This window comes from Falco cherrug, unplaced genomic scaffold, assembly GCF_023634085.1.
Source record: "Falco cherrug isolate bFalChe1 unplaced genomic scaffold, bFalChe1.pri scaffold_35, whole genome shotgun sequence".
NCBI lineage: Eukaryota > Metazoa > Chordata > Aves > Falconiformes > Falconidae > Falco > Falco cherrug.
Window position 1 is genome coordinate 1,291,431 of NW_026599480.1, and position 18,724 is coordinate 1,310,154.

General features: G+C 49.0%; 1 pseudogene; it reads right to left on the bottom strand.

Annotated features, from left to right (window-relative positions):
• The window catches only part of LOC129735101 (hydrocephalus-inducing protein homolog), a 59,822-nt pseudogene that overhangs the window by 26,914 nt on the left and 14,184 nt on the right, over nucleotides 1–18,724 (bottom strand).

Below are 18,724 nucleotides of genomic sequence, written 5' to 3' on the forward strand. Positions count from 1 at the left end.
CAACCCGAGTGAGCACACCTTTGCTTTCCACCTCAGACCAAAGAGGAGAGAGCCCCTGGCTGCGCACAGCAGCCGATTAACACCTGGAGTCTTGCTGGAGCACCTGCCAGCCCTTCACCCTCCAGAAGAGACCCCCACCAAAGCGTCCCTCACTGCCAGAGCTTCCAAACCTTCATTCTTCCCAACCAAGCAACACCCAGGAGTCAACCATCTCAAACTTGAGCACCGAGCCTACTCTGCCTGTTGCAGGTGAGGGTTTCCAGGTGAGAAGCAAACCACAAACACGAGACATTCTCCGTCAAAATGGCACTTCTGTGGAGTGTGTTTAAAGCCTCAGAGCCAGCCCCAGCTGAGAAGGGCAGCGACCCGGCCATCCCTGGAGAGCATCCCCCTGCCGAGGCAGAGCCTTCTCCTCGCTGCACGGGTTACAGCAAGGCAGCCAGGGGATGGACCTGCCTTTCCAAGGCGGCCACACAACAGCACGGGGGAGAGCTGGCGGTGTCCTACACGGACTCCTTAAACCCTAAGCTGGACACAATGCGGCGAATCACAGCCGTGCCAGGAGAAAGAGAGCCCCTCTCTTGGAGGGAGGTTGGGAACGACTCACCCTTCAAACAGATCTCTGCAGCCATTCCTTCACCTCCACACATGGAGAGTTCGGCCTTCGTGCCTGTATAACCTCAACTTCTCTGCTCTTAAGGGAGCCCAGGAGGAGTGGGAGGGACTCGTGGCCAGAGATGAGTTATGTTGCGAGAGAAACAGCAACGTCTCCAATGACTGGACAGCCTGCTTTCTGGAACGGACAACTTAGCGTAGAAAAATAACTGAGGTTCAGAAGCGTTACAGAGGCAGGTGTGCTTTATAAGCACTGCCTCCCCCCTCCGCTGAATCCTCGGCGTACGTTGGCAAGCAGAGGAAACAGGACCCAAGAAATGGGAGACATGCACAGTGCTTTGAGCATGTACAACTCCGGTTCATGGAAACATGACATGAAAAATGCTCTACAAGACAACTAACTACTGCAAAATAAACTCCATGAAAACTATCATGATCTCGCTGTCTAAACCATGGCCAGGTGGGTCTTGAAATAATGGGTATAGTTCTGATCTTAAAAACCAAGCTGAAGCCTTTGAAATTTAATCATTCTTTCTGCCCTTCTCCCAAGTACAGAGCAGCTTCTATAGGAAGACTGAACAGGATTCCTCAGCCTAGAAACCACATAGGAGATAGGTAGGTTTGTAGAAGTATGAATGGCCTGGGAAAAACTTAACGCGGAAAAAATTGTCACAATTTGTTGTAAAACAGGAACCCGAGGGCCTGAAATAGTATTAGTCAAAATTAGAGAAAAGCAGTACTAGTACTTTTCCAAGGAATATTCCTTCCTTTGGAACGTACTGCCATAGGTGCCTACAGACACTCATCGCTATAAATCCACAAAGCAACTGGACGAAGGCTTGGAAGGTAAAACCATCAGAAGCGATTAAACAAAGACGTGAATAAAGCCTCCAGCACAGAAAAATGCTGCCCCCAAGGCCCACGAGGGAGAAAGCATATGCACTGCCTGCTTCTACACGCTTTGCTAAGCATCCCCTACTGCTGCTCTCCTGGAGAGCACTTACACTCCCGGCTGCAGGCACCGAGGACGCTTCTGAAGGCTGGAGGGCTTTGCCGGAGCACCTTCTACCACAGAGAGAAGGATCTGGCATCGTGCTGACTGTGTAAACCCACAAACCTCCCGGTACAGACGAGAGCGTGCGGATGCCAGCGAGTCGGGAGGGAGCAGCAGGTCTTTCTGCCAGGCAGATAAACTGACACAGCAGAGCTGTCAGGGTTGGCCCAGGGCAGCTGCAGGCTTCATGGCCTGGGTGCCAAATTAGATGTGACATTTATTTAAGACTCTTGGTTATTTAATATATAAGTCTGGAGGAAAAAAAACCAACCCAACAACAAAACAATCTCTGTACGGTAACAGCAATGTAGCCCTAGGTATTTCACTTGATGGGGTGATGTCCGTGGGTCTGTGCTTTGGGATGCTTTGCTGCCATGGAAGCACATTTACTGAATCCAGACGTACCTGCTCTATCGTTACTTACACAACACGATGATCTTATTACAGGCTGTCAGTTCTCTCATTCTTACATGCTTTTGATGTATTTCCCAGAGACAGCAGGACACAGCTCACTCTGCAACCTGAACAAAGCAACACCTGAACTTGAAATTAAAAGAGAAGCTTCTTATACAGCAGTAGAGCAGGTGCTTTGGGCTGTGCACTCCTGAACGATGCTCTTTGAGACAGCAGGAACACCACCGTGTTTTATTCCAGCATCCATCTGCATGGCTATGGCCACCGGTATCTTAGCACATCACGGTAACTTTTAACGATCTGAAAGTAAGAAATCCAGCACTGGGACATCCTCTGTGGGGCCTGTTGTGCAGGAGGAGAGGGTATATCTTTCTGAATATTAAGCAAACCAGATTTCAAAACAAATTTCAGGTTTTATGAAGAATGCGTTCCCAGCATTCAACAGCCAGTACCATCCTCCATCAATTACTGCTCCAAATATTAGGAAGCTGGTAGCCAGATGGATTAGACTGAAGAGAAACAAAACAGCACTCTGCTGCCTTTCGTCCTCACCGTAATATTCTCCCTCTATCCCTGTAACTCCCTCCTCGCTGAATTTGGATTTTAAACCTTTTTAGGACTGCATGACAGTCAGGTTCAGAATATTTGGGTAACAGGGAAAGCAAGTTTAAATTAATTTGCCCAGTTTGCCAGAAAACTATGCCTGGCTCTCACCTCTTCTAAAAGAGACAGGTCCTGCTGCTTTTTCACTGAAAATACAAGCAAGCAACGAAAGCCGAGCTCTTCACTCAGAAGGGTGTCATTGTACCTCCACATCGACCCTCTGAGCAGTTCTTTTGCTCCTGCTGCTATCACGATACCCAACTGCCTCACCATCACCAGCATATCCTGGGTTTTCAAACAGCATGCAAAGGTCTGCTGCTACCACTTCACCACCGGAGAAGGGAGTCACTTCACCAGGCTAACGATCTCTGGAAAGCGAGAGGAGTCCCCTGCGGCTGGATCCAGCCCTCCCCACCATATGCTTTTTGCTGCAGCTCCCACAGAGCTACCTTGGTCAGAGTCAGGAGCGCTGCTCTGAGCTGTTTTGCTGTCAGGAAGCTAATGGCATCACCTACAAAGTGTGCTGGGTCTCTGACAAAGGCCACCTGTCAGTCCCCACGCTCGTATTTCCAGCACTAGAGCAAAACACAGGGCAGTGACAGTCATTTTTAAGTGTTTCTCTGAGGCAGTGCTCATGAGCTACCTTCAGACATCATTAAAACCATCGCGCTGGTTACTCCAGCCCTAGGAGCAGCTTGTTTATAAACCTCACCATTAAATAACTGCTGCCAACACAGGGGTTTCTACAGGACCATTGCCCAGGCTACAACAAAGCTCAGGGCACCCTAATCATCACTGCTGCCACAGCTGATGCTGTCAACAGCTAAAGCCCCCAGCACAGCCCCCTCTGAGCCCATGCAGCCCATCGCAAGGAAAGGATCTGCTACCCCAGAGCACTGCAAGCCACCGTTGAGACAACAGATGGGCAGGAAAAGGGAGATGGAGAGCAATGACCAGCCACAGCGTCTACGGGACAGGTCGCAGGCTCTTCAGACGGCTCTCCTGCACTTAGGAGTCACCTTGCTTTCCACCAGGCTCCTTGCTGTGCATCCTCCTGTAATGGAGCACCCAAAGTATTCCCCATTACCTCCTCCGCACCGTGCTTAGGAAGGGCTGTTGGCTTTCTTACAGGAAGAAATACTCCAGCGCAGGAATATCTGGGAGCCACCACAGAGGCTTTGTGCTGCCCAGCGTGAAGGACCCTCGCAGAACGGATTGAAAGGACAATGAAACTGTTGGATAACGCAAGACAGCGCTGCCGCATATCCAGGATGCCATGGGCTATTTTTAATCATTATTGCCACTACAGTCATGATACGCTGCGGCCCCTGATCAGCTGAAACACTGCTTTTGGCCCACGGGGAAAAAACAGGGCAGGAACCTTCATTCTGATTGCCTGGCAAAGGCATGCTTAATACGCCACTTCATAAATCAATCACCCTTCAAGCTACTCTTCTGCTTCTCAGCAGACGTTGATTGATCCACGAGGAAAGGAGACTAATGAATGGTCAGTTCTGCCCCAAAACGCATCCATGGTTCATGGCACCTAAGAACATACTAGTGATTTCCACTGATGATAGAAGAGACAAGCTGCAGTCCAGGATGCCCTGCAAAGAGCTGAAAACTACATTCTTCCAGAAATCCTTCACAGGCTAAGAACGGGATAGGTGGCATCACATGGAAGTCTGCTTCTGGGGATGAACAAAACAGCCAAAAGGAGACTTTTAACTCCAAATAACCCTCCTAGCACCCACCCCCCAGCCGTGCTCTTGCAGTCAACTCCACGGGTTGCTTTAGCAGCATTTTTGTCAGAAGGGGTGTCACATAGTTTTGGAGATATAAAGCCATGAATAACAAAAAAAAAAAAGATCAAGCAAATGAAGCACAAACTTAATTTCTTTTCTTCTACCCTCAAAGCGACAGACCATCGGCTTTGAAACACAAGGCCCTAGAGAGGGGCGAAGGCCATACTCTGTTTGCAAGAAATTTAACAACCTTATCTAAAACAGTATATATAAAGAAAAATCATTGTTACAAGCAGTTGTGGAAAAGGGGAACAAAGACAGGAAACAGTTGTTAACTTTTAGCTGATCTGACATAAAGGAACACTTTGGAGACCAATTATACTCACCCATCAATCTAATTGATTTGAACTATAAAAGCCTATATAACCAATTATTTGTATAAAGTATTAGTTACCAATCCTCAGTCCGTTGCAGCACTGCTACGATTAAGATGCAAAGTCAACATATAATTGCACAAACGCCTATTTACACCTTTTTTTGCCTACAGTATCTGCCACCCTGCACTCGCTTTGAAGCAGACGTACAAGAACGTAAAAGTCCAACAGAAACTAGCCAATCCTGTTGGGTATTCTCACAAGTGAAGGAAGAAAAGCACAACATGCACTCACGACCGGAGGCAAGCAGAAAGGAAAATCCTTTTGCAAAGTTCTTAAATGCCTGGCAGTCCAAGGAAAAGCTAGAGAAGCCTCTTGTAATAACCACGGCATCAGAGCCTGGCTTACACCTTTGGATAACATGGGAAACAAGATCTTTAAAAACTCACCAAACAAAACAAGTTTGTCTGCATCTGCTAGCACTAAACACAAACGGAAATAATTACATCAGTTCACGCACTACAGTAAAGCTCTGGAGCCAAGAGAGGCTGCTGCTTAGGGAAGCAGCAGGTTTCCTCACCTCTCAGCACTGGTAAGAAGCCACTACAAGCCTGCCTGGTGGTGAAGGATCGGAGAATTGTGCGGCGATGAAGAGCTACAGACCTGACCAGCAGTGGCACACAGCGGTGGCCACCAGAAGCTATGGGGCTGTTGCCGTGAATTTAGCTCGATAGGAACCGAACACACTGCGACATCAGAGCCCCTGTGAACGCTCACACCAGACCAAGGTTAAAACCAGAAATGGTTTTGGCATTTCCACCCTGGTATCCTGCACCACACAGGCACAGCTCAGGTCAAGATGCAGCGAGGCAGAGGGTTTGCTCAGGCAAGTCCTGAGCCTCCTCCGCTCTGGCTGTAGTCAGCACAAACCGCGAGGGCTCAGCAACCTGAGTGATCTCAGGAACGTGAAACACAACAGAGCGAGGGCTGAACCTCAGTTAAACCCTGCTCCCTATCCACATCCATCCGTGGGTTTGCAGAGAGAAAAGACAAAGAAAAAGGCTTGATCTAGAGGCTAAGTCAATAGGATTTTCATTTTGTTTTCAAACAAGTTCCTGGAAGCTACTGATGGCAGTGCCAGCCTGGCAAGATGACAAGACCTTTGGTAGAAAGGGGGTTCTTAAAGGAAAGAGAAGAGAGGCATGCAGAGGTGGTTGTCTTCTCCAAAGTCTGCACAAAACCACAGACTAATATCACAGCGAGGTAATGTTTTACTCTTGCGAGTAGCTGAGATGCCCACAGGTGATGGCACATCCATGCTGCCGTTACTCGTTCAGCCTCAAACATCAATAAACACGTAGGGCTGGGATTTAATGAGCTTCCTGCGTGTGTACAGTGGCCACTAACACACTGCCAAGCCCTTGCAGAGGTGGCCTCATTTACCAACGTAAGCTGATTCAGCTAAGCCCAGCATCAATTTCAGCTGAAGAAAGGGATTCAGCACCCCAACACACCGACATTCCCGGCTGGGAACCCCATGCTGATCTGTGCAGGAGCTGAGCAGTCAGCAACGCCCCTGACAATTCCCCTCGGCCCATTTGCAACGCGATGCAGCCCCTACCACAGTTTCCCACCGTGGCCGAGATGCACAGGCTGTGCTTGCCCTGCTGCCAGCCGAGCACACCTGGTTCTGTAGTTACCGTCATCTTCACCAAACCCAAATGGCTCTAACACACCACATCAAACTCTCTGTTGTGCCACAGGTGACTGAAGAGCTCCACATCAGCTCCCTAATTAATCGTGTTTCATATGCCTTGATTTTTCCTGTGATCTCATGCCTCATTTTCCCCATTTGTGATGAATCCTCGGTGCTTTCTCAAGCTGGCGGTTATCACTCACAGCTCCAGAGGCTGCTGCAGCACAGAGAAGCTGCCTGTGGTTAGACCGAGAAGGGCAGAGGCACCTCAGGGCAGTGGCTCAGGCCGTCCTGCGTAGGGCAGAAGACCCAGATCTTCTTCTGACATCCCCTGCCACCCTGAGCATTGCTGCCGCACTAAATACAGTGATCCCCAGCCAGTTCTTCCAGATCTACCCAAGAAATTCTTTTGTTGTTATTTTTTATGCTTACGTCGCCCTAAGGAGATCTTGTCTATCGTGCAAGTGTTGGTGCTGGCTTAGAGGAAGGGGAAGATCTGAGGCCAGCTCATCACGCTTACTGACCAACCCAAACCACACATCCCAGTAGCTCTCCGGTGCTCAGTACCAAACCCCCCTGCAGCAGCCCCCCGCGTGCGGGCAGCCTAAGCAGCAGCTGCTGGCCAGCCTTTGGGACTGGGGGGCTGGCGGGACCCTGCCAGGGAGGAGACGGCTCCGGCAGGGCTTGCTTCTCCACGCTGCAGGCTGGAATCACCACCCCTGACGCGTTCGACAAACACACCGATGTGGTGCTTCGGGACACGGTTTAGTGGTGGGCTTGGCAATCCGGGGTTAAGTTGGACTTGGTCATCTTCAAGGTCTTTTCCAACCTCCATCATTCTATGCCTCTACGAGGCTGATGGCATTTGCCCCACGCCTAGCAAGCAGCAATGGGGAGGAAACGGTGCTGGGGACCCCCTGCCGTCAGGGCCAGGCAGCAAAGCTCAGCGGCGGGGGAACAAGGCAGCCAGACCCCTCCCTGACCCAGGGCAAGGCAAGCTCTGCTCCACATCATCTCCAGCTCCCAGCGTGCTGCACTGAAGAAGCCTATTTAGCTGCTCCCTCCTGCCATATAGGAATAACCTGAATCTGGCACAGAGCAAGTTTTGCATCCCAGGGCTCAGGAGGGGAGACATGACTTCACCCACTTCCTACGGGGACAGGAACTGAGCCAGTGCAGGAAAACTCACTCTGATTAACAACCACGGAGCCAGAATCAGACCCTGCTCGCACTTTCTACCTGCCCTTGAAGTATGCAATTGAGGAGCCGAGGCTGAACTCCCCCATCTGTGCCCTGGGCGTGCAGGACCACAAAGGATGCTCTGAGCCTGGGTCTGCCATCCACAGCAAACAAGCCAAGATTTGCTTTAGCACAGCTCCTGCTCAGCAGCTGTCAGCCCTCCTGCAAGCTGTGTGGGAAGTTGAGGGAAAACAGGGTATTCATCTGCCAAACACCTAGACGGTTCCTCAGCAGGCTTTTAGCACTAGGCTGGAGGCTTCCAGCAGGACTAAAACCACCGAGAACTACTCCTGAGCCACACACGTTACCTCTCCTCCAGGGAAACTGCTTTTTGGGGCTCCGAACCAAGGGGAGACAGAAGAGTAATGGAATAGGCAGTTCTGCTTGAGGGCTGCCTCCTCTTGGGTATGCTGTCTCCTAAAATACTCCTGTGGGTATGGGTTCTGATCCCCCCCCTCAAAGAGGGTGAGATCCTGCCCCCAGACTTTTGCTTCTGCATTAGACTCACAGAGCTACTGAAAGAGAGCCATCTGCATCACTACTTTTATTACTGACAGCAATAAAAGCATCTCAATATATAGCGCCTGTCAGCCATGCACAAGCTCAGTGGTGCTTTGCTAATTACTGAAGTTTTCTGTGCTGACAAAGAGATGCCAAGGGATGCAGCAACCGATGGGGAAAAACTGCACAGAGGAATTTCAATACCGCACCACAGATCCCCTGGGCTAGAAGCGTGTTGTAGCGCCTTGCCACAAGGGCCAGTGGGCACTGGAGGCACCCACATACAGGCACAGGATCTGGTCCTACACCTTGAAGACCACCCACCATACTATACTAGTACTCGTTGGAGACAGGAGCCTAATGTGAGTCAGCATTTAGGGAGCTCTGAGCAGAGAAGCAATTCTCCTTCCACAACTCCAAGCATCTCGCTGGCACCTCCTGTCTCTGGCAGCCTTCTCCACCTGCATGGAGCACCTGCTGTAGACGTTTCTGGGTGGCACTGGACTGGCGGATTTGCTTTGCACCTCTGGCACACCTCTGGGAACCCGTCATGCATCTCCTCAGCCACGTGTCCCTGAGCAAAGCTCACCTTCCCACACCAAGCTGGTGCTACGCTGCCAGGTTGCAATAAATGTTGTTACTGCAGCAAACTGGGTTTGGTGTAAAATCAGCAGCACTCAGGGCAAGGAGCTTGGGCATCATCTCACTTGAGCAGGACTTGACAGCTGAAAGAATATCGAAATTTTATGAATACTGACTTGGTTGAGACTAGGACTTACCTCCATCAACTTATTTTCCCACATCCACACGGTCCATACAGGGTGGCCTGAACGTCATCTGGGAAAGGCCAAGTGACCGACAGGACTTTCAGTGGTGTTGAAACCTTTTCCAAAGCTGTACGAGTGCTTCGCACGCAGGTTTCAGAAACCCTTTCAAGTACCATAATCTGATCTTAAGGTGCTGGACAGGGATATGCTGGAGCCCAGAACATCCCAAGTCACCCTCATTTCAGTACGAGCTGGGATTTTTCACACCCAGACACATGTACACAGGCGAAAAGGAGGAGTTTAGGCATGTAAAGCACTGAAGGACAAGTTTTCATTGTAAATCATTACGCTCATAGCAGCAAACATTTTCTCCACACTCATCCATAAATTTGTAGCAACAGAACCGCCACCACACACACAGTCTATCCAGGGGACAGTACCTGTGCTCCTAACCAGCCCAAAAGACACACAATTGAAATCAACCAAATCATACGCTAAGGGAAAAATTGTGACTTGTTCACATGGAAGAGCTCCATGCTTGCTTAAGCAATGCTAGGGACAGATCTGACCCAGCTTCAGCAGAAATTTAAGCAATGTTCACCTGATCCTGCGTAAGTCACCCTAAGAAGGGTGTGATCCATTGAGAACGACTGCTGCCTGCGAGCAAGTCAGTACTGATACACAGCCAAGCGAGGGAAACGCCTCCCAACACCCTAAACTGCTGTTTTGCTCTTAGCACTTCTGCTTCTTAATAAACACTCTGTTGGTGGCTCTGAAAGAGCAACCCGGCTGCTTTCTGTACGCGCGTCACAGGGAGCCTGCCGTGGTGCCGGACACATTAGCCAGGGCTCGCCACGCGAGGTCAGGGAACGCTGTCTGGTGCTCTGCACTACTCCTGCAATAAGCTCTGCACCACACCTCGAAAGACTGATTGATTAAATGTTTCTGCTTCACTTTACCAATTCATCTCAGCAGCCTTTCACTTACCTGTACGCTTCAAAGCTAGAGAGATAATCCCTTCATTATCCCCTTGCTCTCCTTCGCAATTCGTAGTTTATTTCAAAATAACTGCAACATTGTCCTGGCAGGCAGGAATGAAATCCTGGGTTCATCTCCCAGGGAGCTGCACGTGTTCCTGGGAAAACACCCATCTCAGAGCCAGCAGAGAGTTTATCCCCGTGGCCTACCCACACAAATCACTTTTGCAAAGATTGACTATGGGGGAACCAGCTGTTTCAGTAAGAACAAGACTCTCAGGTTTTTCAAAGCAAGCCACGAAGATCCTGGCCCTAATTATTCGCTCACTCTGTTCCGTCACAAAGTATAAACCCTACGGCCCTAATCTCCACTGTTACTGCTCATCTCCCCAGAGAAATTCTAGCCCTCTGAATTTTATCCTATAGATTCTGTATAGGCATACAAATAAGGCACGTTTTTGTGCTTCCCTAGCTGATATTTCAGTCACCCTTCCTAGAAACTGTTACCCAAAACAATAAGCTCCTCTGAGTGAGCATCAACCATTCTCCGTGAATATGTCAATAACTGGAAAACATTAGACAAAGCTGCAGTAAGTCGTACGGCTACATAAGCGCTTGGAAGATACAGGAGCATTTGTAACTTCCACAAACCCAAGACAACTAAAATGCTCTTTGCCGGGCTAAAGCAGCACACAGTATCCCCTCGGTTAGGACACCACACTTCCAAGGACCAACGCTGAGGAACAGGGACAAACCAAACCTCCCTCTCAGGCGAGAGGAAACACACGCCAAGTGCCTTCACACAACTGAGGAAGCGCCTCGTTCGGCACCACAACATACCCCTGCTGAGCCAAGGCCGACAGAAGCATTCTAACATGGCGCCTTTTCCTAAAGATATTCCCCACTTACTCTTAAGTGAAGCTTAAAGCTGATGGTGTTTCTGTGGCCTGACCTCATTTACACCTATCTCGGGAGGCAGTGAGCTCTTCCTGCCAAATCCCAAGAGCCCTCAAGTCCTGGCTGCATTAGTCCTGATGTCGTGAGCTGTGGGACGCAGGTGGGAAAAGGCAAAAAGAAGGAACAAGGGTCTGTGGCAAAACAACGTAGAAGCAGTGTGGGGGACAGATGTGTAAGAGACAGCGGCATTGGAGCGAGTCTGACAGAGGCACGCATTCCCACGTCGCGCTTCAAACATAGCACCGCCAAGGAATGAAGCTTCACATGTGCATATGCACACCGTAACGGAGAATCAAGGTTCCTCCCGCCTCCGACTCAGCAACTCCCAGCAAAACCGGATTCCAAAAAAACTCGTTCTTGCTTGAGGGGATGCACTTTAGAAGCCCCCTAAACACCAACTATTTGTCACTTTTCTTTGAGGCAAAGCCGGGACAGGGGAGATGCACCTGGAGAGGCAATTAAGGTGACCGGGACAACAGGGAATGATGGCAGATGGCAGTCATGGGGGGTGCTGGGTGGAGAGCACCCAGCCGACACCAGCATCCCCCAGGGAGAGACCGGCACACAGCCACACAGAACGAGGGCACACGCAGCCTTTGCCCCTCACCTGCTCACTTAAGCACCGAAACATACAGAGGTTTTGAAAGAGAAGGTTTTAAAACTAGTCTGCAAAGCAAGCTTAACATTCTTCTGCTTTGAAAGGTCTCTGTTTTGAAGGACGCAGAGACTGGGCACCATGCAGTGCCCAGACCTTACCTGTGTCATAGTGAACTGTCAGGGGCCTGGAATAATCACCAGTCTTCTCTGGGTGGAAGTCCACCGTTACTTGCATGGCATCGCCAATCCCAAGAGTCCCAACGGAGGGATCAACAGAGAAAGGGCTGCAACACGGAGAGGCACATCAGGATTATTGTGGGACCTTTGGGGACTACGTTCCTTCTGCCGTCTAGCTCACTCCAGCTCACCTGTATTAGCAAGGGGCCAAGAAACCACAGTCAGCAGCAGAAAAAGAGAACATACAGGGCCAGGAACTGAGCCACCGACCTGACTCCTGAAGAGCTCCAGCCCTCAGAAGATCCTAAGCGATAAAATGACCTCATCTCCCCCATACCCTGCATCCAGTTTTCTGCAGCAAGGCTCAAGAGTCTGACTGCTAGCGATACGATCAGAGGAGGGTTTTTGAAGGGCACGGAGATGGCAAGAGTTATTTGCATGCACAACTTGACACTGAGTTCCTCAGGAATCCATCTTTTCCTGCCACCTATAAACCTCAAGAGACGCAAATGTCAAGGCAATACCTGTCCCAGTGAGATTACAGCCTGGAAATCAGACAGGGAGAACAGAAGTTTATTCTTGAATGACCAGAGAATAATTAGACTTTAACTGGCAGAATTAATCTATCTTTTTCTTTTTTCCCCATGAAAGGATCCTGGTTTTGCCTCAGAAAGGGCACATTTTATCAGCATTTCAATGAAAGCTGTTCTAAGCAAAGAAAAATCTGTACGAGTGCAAAGGCAGATTAGAGTGATACAGAAACAAGAAAACAAGACACAAAAGGAGTATCCCATTTACAGCCTGAACAATTAAATCTGTATCTAAATGAAGCACCGCTAGCAGGAGCATATCAAGGCACCTTTAACAGGAGGTTTTCTGCGTATTCACAAGCAATGCAGTCTGGGGCTCTGGGTTGTAATCCAGGCTTGGTAACTGTTTGCTTGGCCTACTAGAGAAATTCTGTGCAATGTGTGGGAAATATTATGAAAACATGTCGGTGTACTTTAGATTTAACAAGAGCAATTATGATTTGTCGCCAGGTAAACAGCTCTCAGCTGACAGACACATAATTTAGTCCTTTAACGCTCAGGGAAAAGTCAGATGCAACATGTTTCTGCACAACAGCAGCTGGGCTTTGCGGCTCTTGTACAGCCTCACTTAGAAAGCAAAAGTTATTGGATTTAGTGCTTTGCTGGTGGTCAATTTGTCACCTTAAAAATATGTTCTGCAGAGTTTTACAGTGATTGGGGAATGCAGCCCACAAAAATAATGAGAAAAAATGGAGCCATGCGCAAGCTGAGCTTCGCTCATGTAAGCAGTGACAGCTGATGAAATTGCTGGAGTTCCTGCTCATTAAGGAGACACTGATGCAATTGGGGGCCTGACCTGCTCCCATCACGACTAGCAAGAACATCGCCAGTGACTAATGGGGAAGCATTGGGCCCGCAATGTTCACGTGCTGGACCTGAGGCTTTTGAGAGGGAGGAGGAAAGCCAAGGCGCCGCCAGCCTCAGAACTGGGCTGCTCTACATGGCCCTGCACCTGCACTGGGGGTTGTGCCTGGTTATACTGGGCAGGGCTCTGCTGGTGCTTGGCGGGGATCACTGCCTGCTGTGGGAAAGGCACAGAAAAATTCCCCCCCACCTCTTTTATTTTATTGTTTTTACCAGAAACATTGCCAGAACAGAAAAGCTGCTGGTTAAAGGCCACACTTCAGCACTACCTCCCATCCCATGCCCTTCCTACTCCATCCCCACGTCTGCACACCCCTGCCCTCAGATAGCTGGGATGGGAATGACACTCCTGAGGATGACTTCAGGGGATGCCCGAGAAAGTAGATACCTTCACATCTTCAAATTACTAGAGAAGAGGATCCCACCGAGGTCAGGACTCATTCTCAGGACTGAGAAACAGAGCCCAAGTCAGACACAGACCTCCTGCCTCCCACCCCACGCTGTACCCACAGGACAACTTGGTTCCTGCTGTAGCAGGAGCTTGGTATCCCTCACGTAGACCTGCTTCTCCAAGACCCAGAGGGATGTAAGGTCCATGCTTCACCTGAACTCTGAACTTCAGTCCACATCACTAAGCTGTTCCCTGCAGCCTACAGATAAGAGATGCTAAGGAAACGTCCCTGACACACTAATAGCCACACGGAAACCACTGCCAACAGACGAAGCTGGCAGGCTAAACTTTGGCCTTTTAGCCATTAATTGTGAGCTGTTCTTTACGGTAATTCTTGTCCTGTTAGATCTACCCTTGTAATGAATAACTACTGCTCCTGACAAAACAGGAAAGATAAGGTTTGGAGGTTTATTAATAGCTCTTCTTCTGACATGCTTTTCAACTACGTCCATTTGTACGTTTGCTTTGTTCTACAACATCTAAACTTTCACAGGTCCAGATCTCCCAGCGGTGCCTTGCAATCCCCAGCTTGTATAAACTCATCTAGCCGCACCAATCTGAAGGAGACCTTCCCAGCAGAACCTGCTGAGATCTTGCCCATAATAGCCCTTCAGAAAGGGAACAACACCAGATTAGTAAGCAATTTCATTGTGATCTGTCTTGGCGTTTACATCTGGCTTGCTTTCACCAGGCATCAGCTCCCCAAGCTGGGCAAAAGTTAAATCCCATGAGGATACCACGGGCAAAATACTCCTGACAATTTAGCAACCAACTGACAAGCGAACAACGCTGACAGTTCTGTGGCTCAGCTCTCCCGACTACCGCGCTGCCTTTCCTCCTGGAACCATACGTTTAGTCAGTGCAGCGTGCAACGAGGCTGCAACATACTTCGTCCCATGGCATGTTTCTCTTCTACAACCAAAACCCCTTTACTCCTCTGGTGCCTTAATTTGCATTATAAAATCATCTGAGTTTGTGAGAATTGATTTCATTAAAAGCTGCCTCCAAGCCCAAGACCGACAGTAAAATTACTGGTGATTGAATTGCCTCATCTGTCAACTAAGACCTATTGCAGGAGAAAAACCCAAAGATCATCTAATCTTGGCATACATAATGTTTTGGTAATGGTATAAAAGCCAAAGTCAAGCACTGTAACCACTCCGGTAAAGACAGTCTGTTAGGTCAAAGCATCCAAGACTCCATCTCCATACTGAAAAAATCCTGCACAGAGCCAGCATCTCACAGGCTCTCTCTTTCCCTCTTTCCCTGCCCGTAGGCTCTGTTGTCACATCCCTGTACACCCCATGGTAACTCTCCAATCCCACACCTCCGTGTAGTATAATGGGTACCGCAGGGAGGGATGCAAGGCGGCTCCTAGCACTGTGCCATGTAGGATCATTTCCTGAGCTTCCAGAGCTTGATGGGACATTCCTAAATGGACCTTCTCAGACAGATCCTCTCTAACCCATAGCACAGCACAGCGCAGTGTAACGTCAGGAAAAGGCAGTGCTGCACTGAGATCTGCTTCCAGGCACCATTTTCAGCTGAAATGTACTGGAATGACATTTATCTCCGTGAATGCCGTGGCGGAGAAACTCTCTATCCAGCCTTAACAATGAGAACGGCAGGAAGAGATTTTTTATATTTATACTATTATTATTTTGTTATTACTACGCTATGCAGTGAAGAGCTGGGTATGGACATGCAGGGGGAGGACAGGCACAAAGCCAAGCTGCATAATGGGGAGTGCTTCGGTGTTAGGGTCCCTGCGCCCCCCCGCCCTTATTAAAGAGGAGTCAAAACGTGGCCATATTTTCTGGTAGATACCATGGCAAGGGAGAGTTCTGAACAAGCAACAGCAGAAGGATGCTGAATTGGCCCCGTGGATTCATTTGAGAGCTCTGCCGTGGAGTGAAATACACCACACAAGTCCTTAGATAAAGTTGTAAGAGGCAAGGAATGTCCTTATGAAGTGACCCGCTGCAAGAGCAGAGCTCGCAGTACTGACCGAGAGGAAAGGTTAGCATTGGAGATGGGCTGAAAAATGCACTGCAGGTGAAAGCTGGGAGGTTACACTTGATGCCATAGAGAAGGGAATCTTGAGAAAGGAGGCAGAGAGAAGTGACAGGAGCAGCGCATTGGACTAGGAAACTGTGGCGCCTGCAGCTGCCTTGCAAAGGGGCAAGAGCCTGAATTCGCCCAGGCCAGATGACAGAAGCTGCAGCAACTAAGAAGTCTCAGTTGTGCAGAGAGAGAATAAAGGACACCGAGGCCAGCTGATGGTCTACAAACTTTGATCTCTCATTCCCTTCTACTCCACTAAGCCTCCTCCCCCTCTCACGTGCACGCATGCTTACACATAGCAGCACACAAAACTATCATGTGATATTAATGTTGGCTTTAACACAACACTACAGCTGTACTCAGCAGAAGTTAAGCACACACTAAAGCGGCTTCAGTTCTCCACTAAATAGGAAGAAGCTAAAACAGTCCTGAATTTAAGTCTGTAAGGCTGGCACTCCTACCACCTATGCCATAACTCTTAAATACTGCATCTCGTATCTACACATTAAGCTCTCCAGGACAGGAAACATCACGCATTAATGTCCAAAGCACAGGTTTAAGTGTTTGTGATGCTGAACAATCATTACGGGAGTCATTCAAAAGAATGCATGACATTAAACTAAAAACTTCCCCTGTCGTTAATAATGATGCAGCCTTGGTCACAGCCTCTAACGCAGGGAAATTAATCCCCTGACATGAGGAGGAAAGCGGTCTCTCCCGCGAAAGCCTCTGTAAGTAGAGTTGTTCAAAGACAATTAACAGCTAATGACCTACTCGCCTGTGGAGCAGTGTATTGGTGTGACTCTCCAGCCAACTTGTCATGCCAGCCGGGAGGCCAGTTCTTTTCTGCTGGGGTTGCTGGAGACACTGAGCTCACCTGGGACCTCGGGGCAGGCACCTGAGCAACTTCTCACAGCACAAGCAGCAGGGAACCCACTGTCACCCAGTGCAGTCCCCAGCACTGGCTGGGAAAACCACTCCTGGCCCACCATGGCCTCATCGCGCAGGGAGAACGTGGTTGTTCTGCTCCCAGGCTGCAAGGGGACGTGGTGACCTGGTCAAGAGTGGGGAGCACTCGGATTTTGAGTGGAGGATACAAGCTTGGGGGAGTACCGTCGAGATACTGGAGGGCTGGGCTGCTATTCAGGGGACACAGCAGAACCGCATGCAGCCGAGGGATGGAAAATGCAAAAACCTGTATTTGGGATGGAAGAATCCCTGGCAGTGCAGGCTGGTGGGCACGAAAGCCTTTCTACAGAAGAGGAGCTTAGGGGCTGGAGCACAGCACATACAGGGAGATGCTGGGATAAATGGCTTTGCACAGCCTTGAGAAGGAAAGACGAAAGCTGGTATCACTTGGTCTTACTTTTCGTGTTGAGTGCACACCTGATCAAACTTTGACACCGGTCTTGCTTTGAGCACTGTGTTTGCTCAGATGATCTCCAGAGGTCTCTTCCAAAGTTATTCTATGATTTTATCTTCTCCAGCAGCCCAAATCCATTCCACATGTTCCTCAGATTTCTCATATTATTTCCTATACATCTGTGCATATATATAGGCAGATGGTAGACAGACAGGCATTAGAGGGACTCAACCTTTAAGAACGTTCCCAATGAGGAATTCATTATGACATTTTGCTGAACACTTAAAGCAAAAAAAAAAAAAAAAAAAAGAGCAGAAAGACAGGAACCTCAGAGGATTTAAAAAGAAATCTGAATGAAAGTGGGGGCGACCTAATTAGAATAAAACGCTGCTTATATTCAAAGATCATCAGCTTGAAATTTCAAACTGGCTTTCAAAAGTTCATAACGAAATGGAAGAGATGACTGATGCCTTTGGCTGACATGGGAAATCTTACCAGCTTTTGATCTCTGCACACATGCAATCCAGTTATTCAGAATTGTACTTTCTTGTGTAGTTTGAAATAAAGCTTTCGTAACGCTTCCCATCCCTTTGTTGCAAATCAGGACTGAAACATTCAATTGATGAAGTTCAGCATAAAATCCGTATCAAGCAGGATTCAACGTACGCTGTATCACTCAATAGAACAGTTGGCAAGGACATTGCCAAGAGATGCTACGCACGACTGGGTACTTGTTTTGGTGGTGACGACTAGATCTGGAAATCCCAGAGGGAAGCTGTACAGGGATTTACAAGTTCCTGCCTATGTATTTCCACAGTGAAAAGAAGCAGCCTGCTTGAACAGCATCCTGGAAGCCTGCTTCAACAGCCTTGCCAGGCTTTGGTAGAAGCCTCTTGGACCTTCACATTTCCCAGGAGAAAGAGCAAAGAGACCCCTGTTTTCCTGGGGAAGAAACCGAAGCAACTCAGGTGCACTAAGGCAGAGAGCAGGTCTTTGCTGCATTCTGGACCTCAGCTCCTACACCAAAACCTCTGGGACCAAGCAACACGGAGCTAACTACCAGCCAGCTGAAGTGGTTTCCTTGCAGGTGCAGTTTCCAAAACGCATTACCCTCTCCAGTTCAGCAAACTGGAAAACCAGTGACTGTCTTCTCAGACCAAGAACAGTACAGGCTGTCCACGACACAGCACACATCAGGCGCTTGACCAGGAGACTGCCGAAATGCCACGTGCTTGTGGCCTCCCAGGGGATGGGTATATTTGGCCAATAGGGCCACATAACCATTTCAGAAGGTACTGAAGATCAAGGAGGTTGCTGGTAGCTACTACAGCATGCTAGAGCACTTTCCAGGAGATCTGAGAGAGACAAAGCTCTAGAAAAGGCTCCCAACCCACGCACCAGCTATCTGCTGCACCTTTTGCCTGTGCGCCCATTGGCATTCTGCTTTGGGGCTAAAGTGCAGGTTTGAAGCCGCTGCTGGCTCATCTCCACTTAAGAGCTCATTCTAATGAAGACTATTGGATCCCAGGGACCAGATCAAACCTACTGGAAAACCAGGTTCTGGACCCCACAGGGTTTTTGTCAGGGTCTCAATACAAGTTGCTTTGATCTATCATCTCTGATTGCACTTGCTACTATAGACAAACTGCTGATAAAGCTGACGATAAATTCCTAAA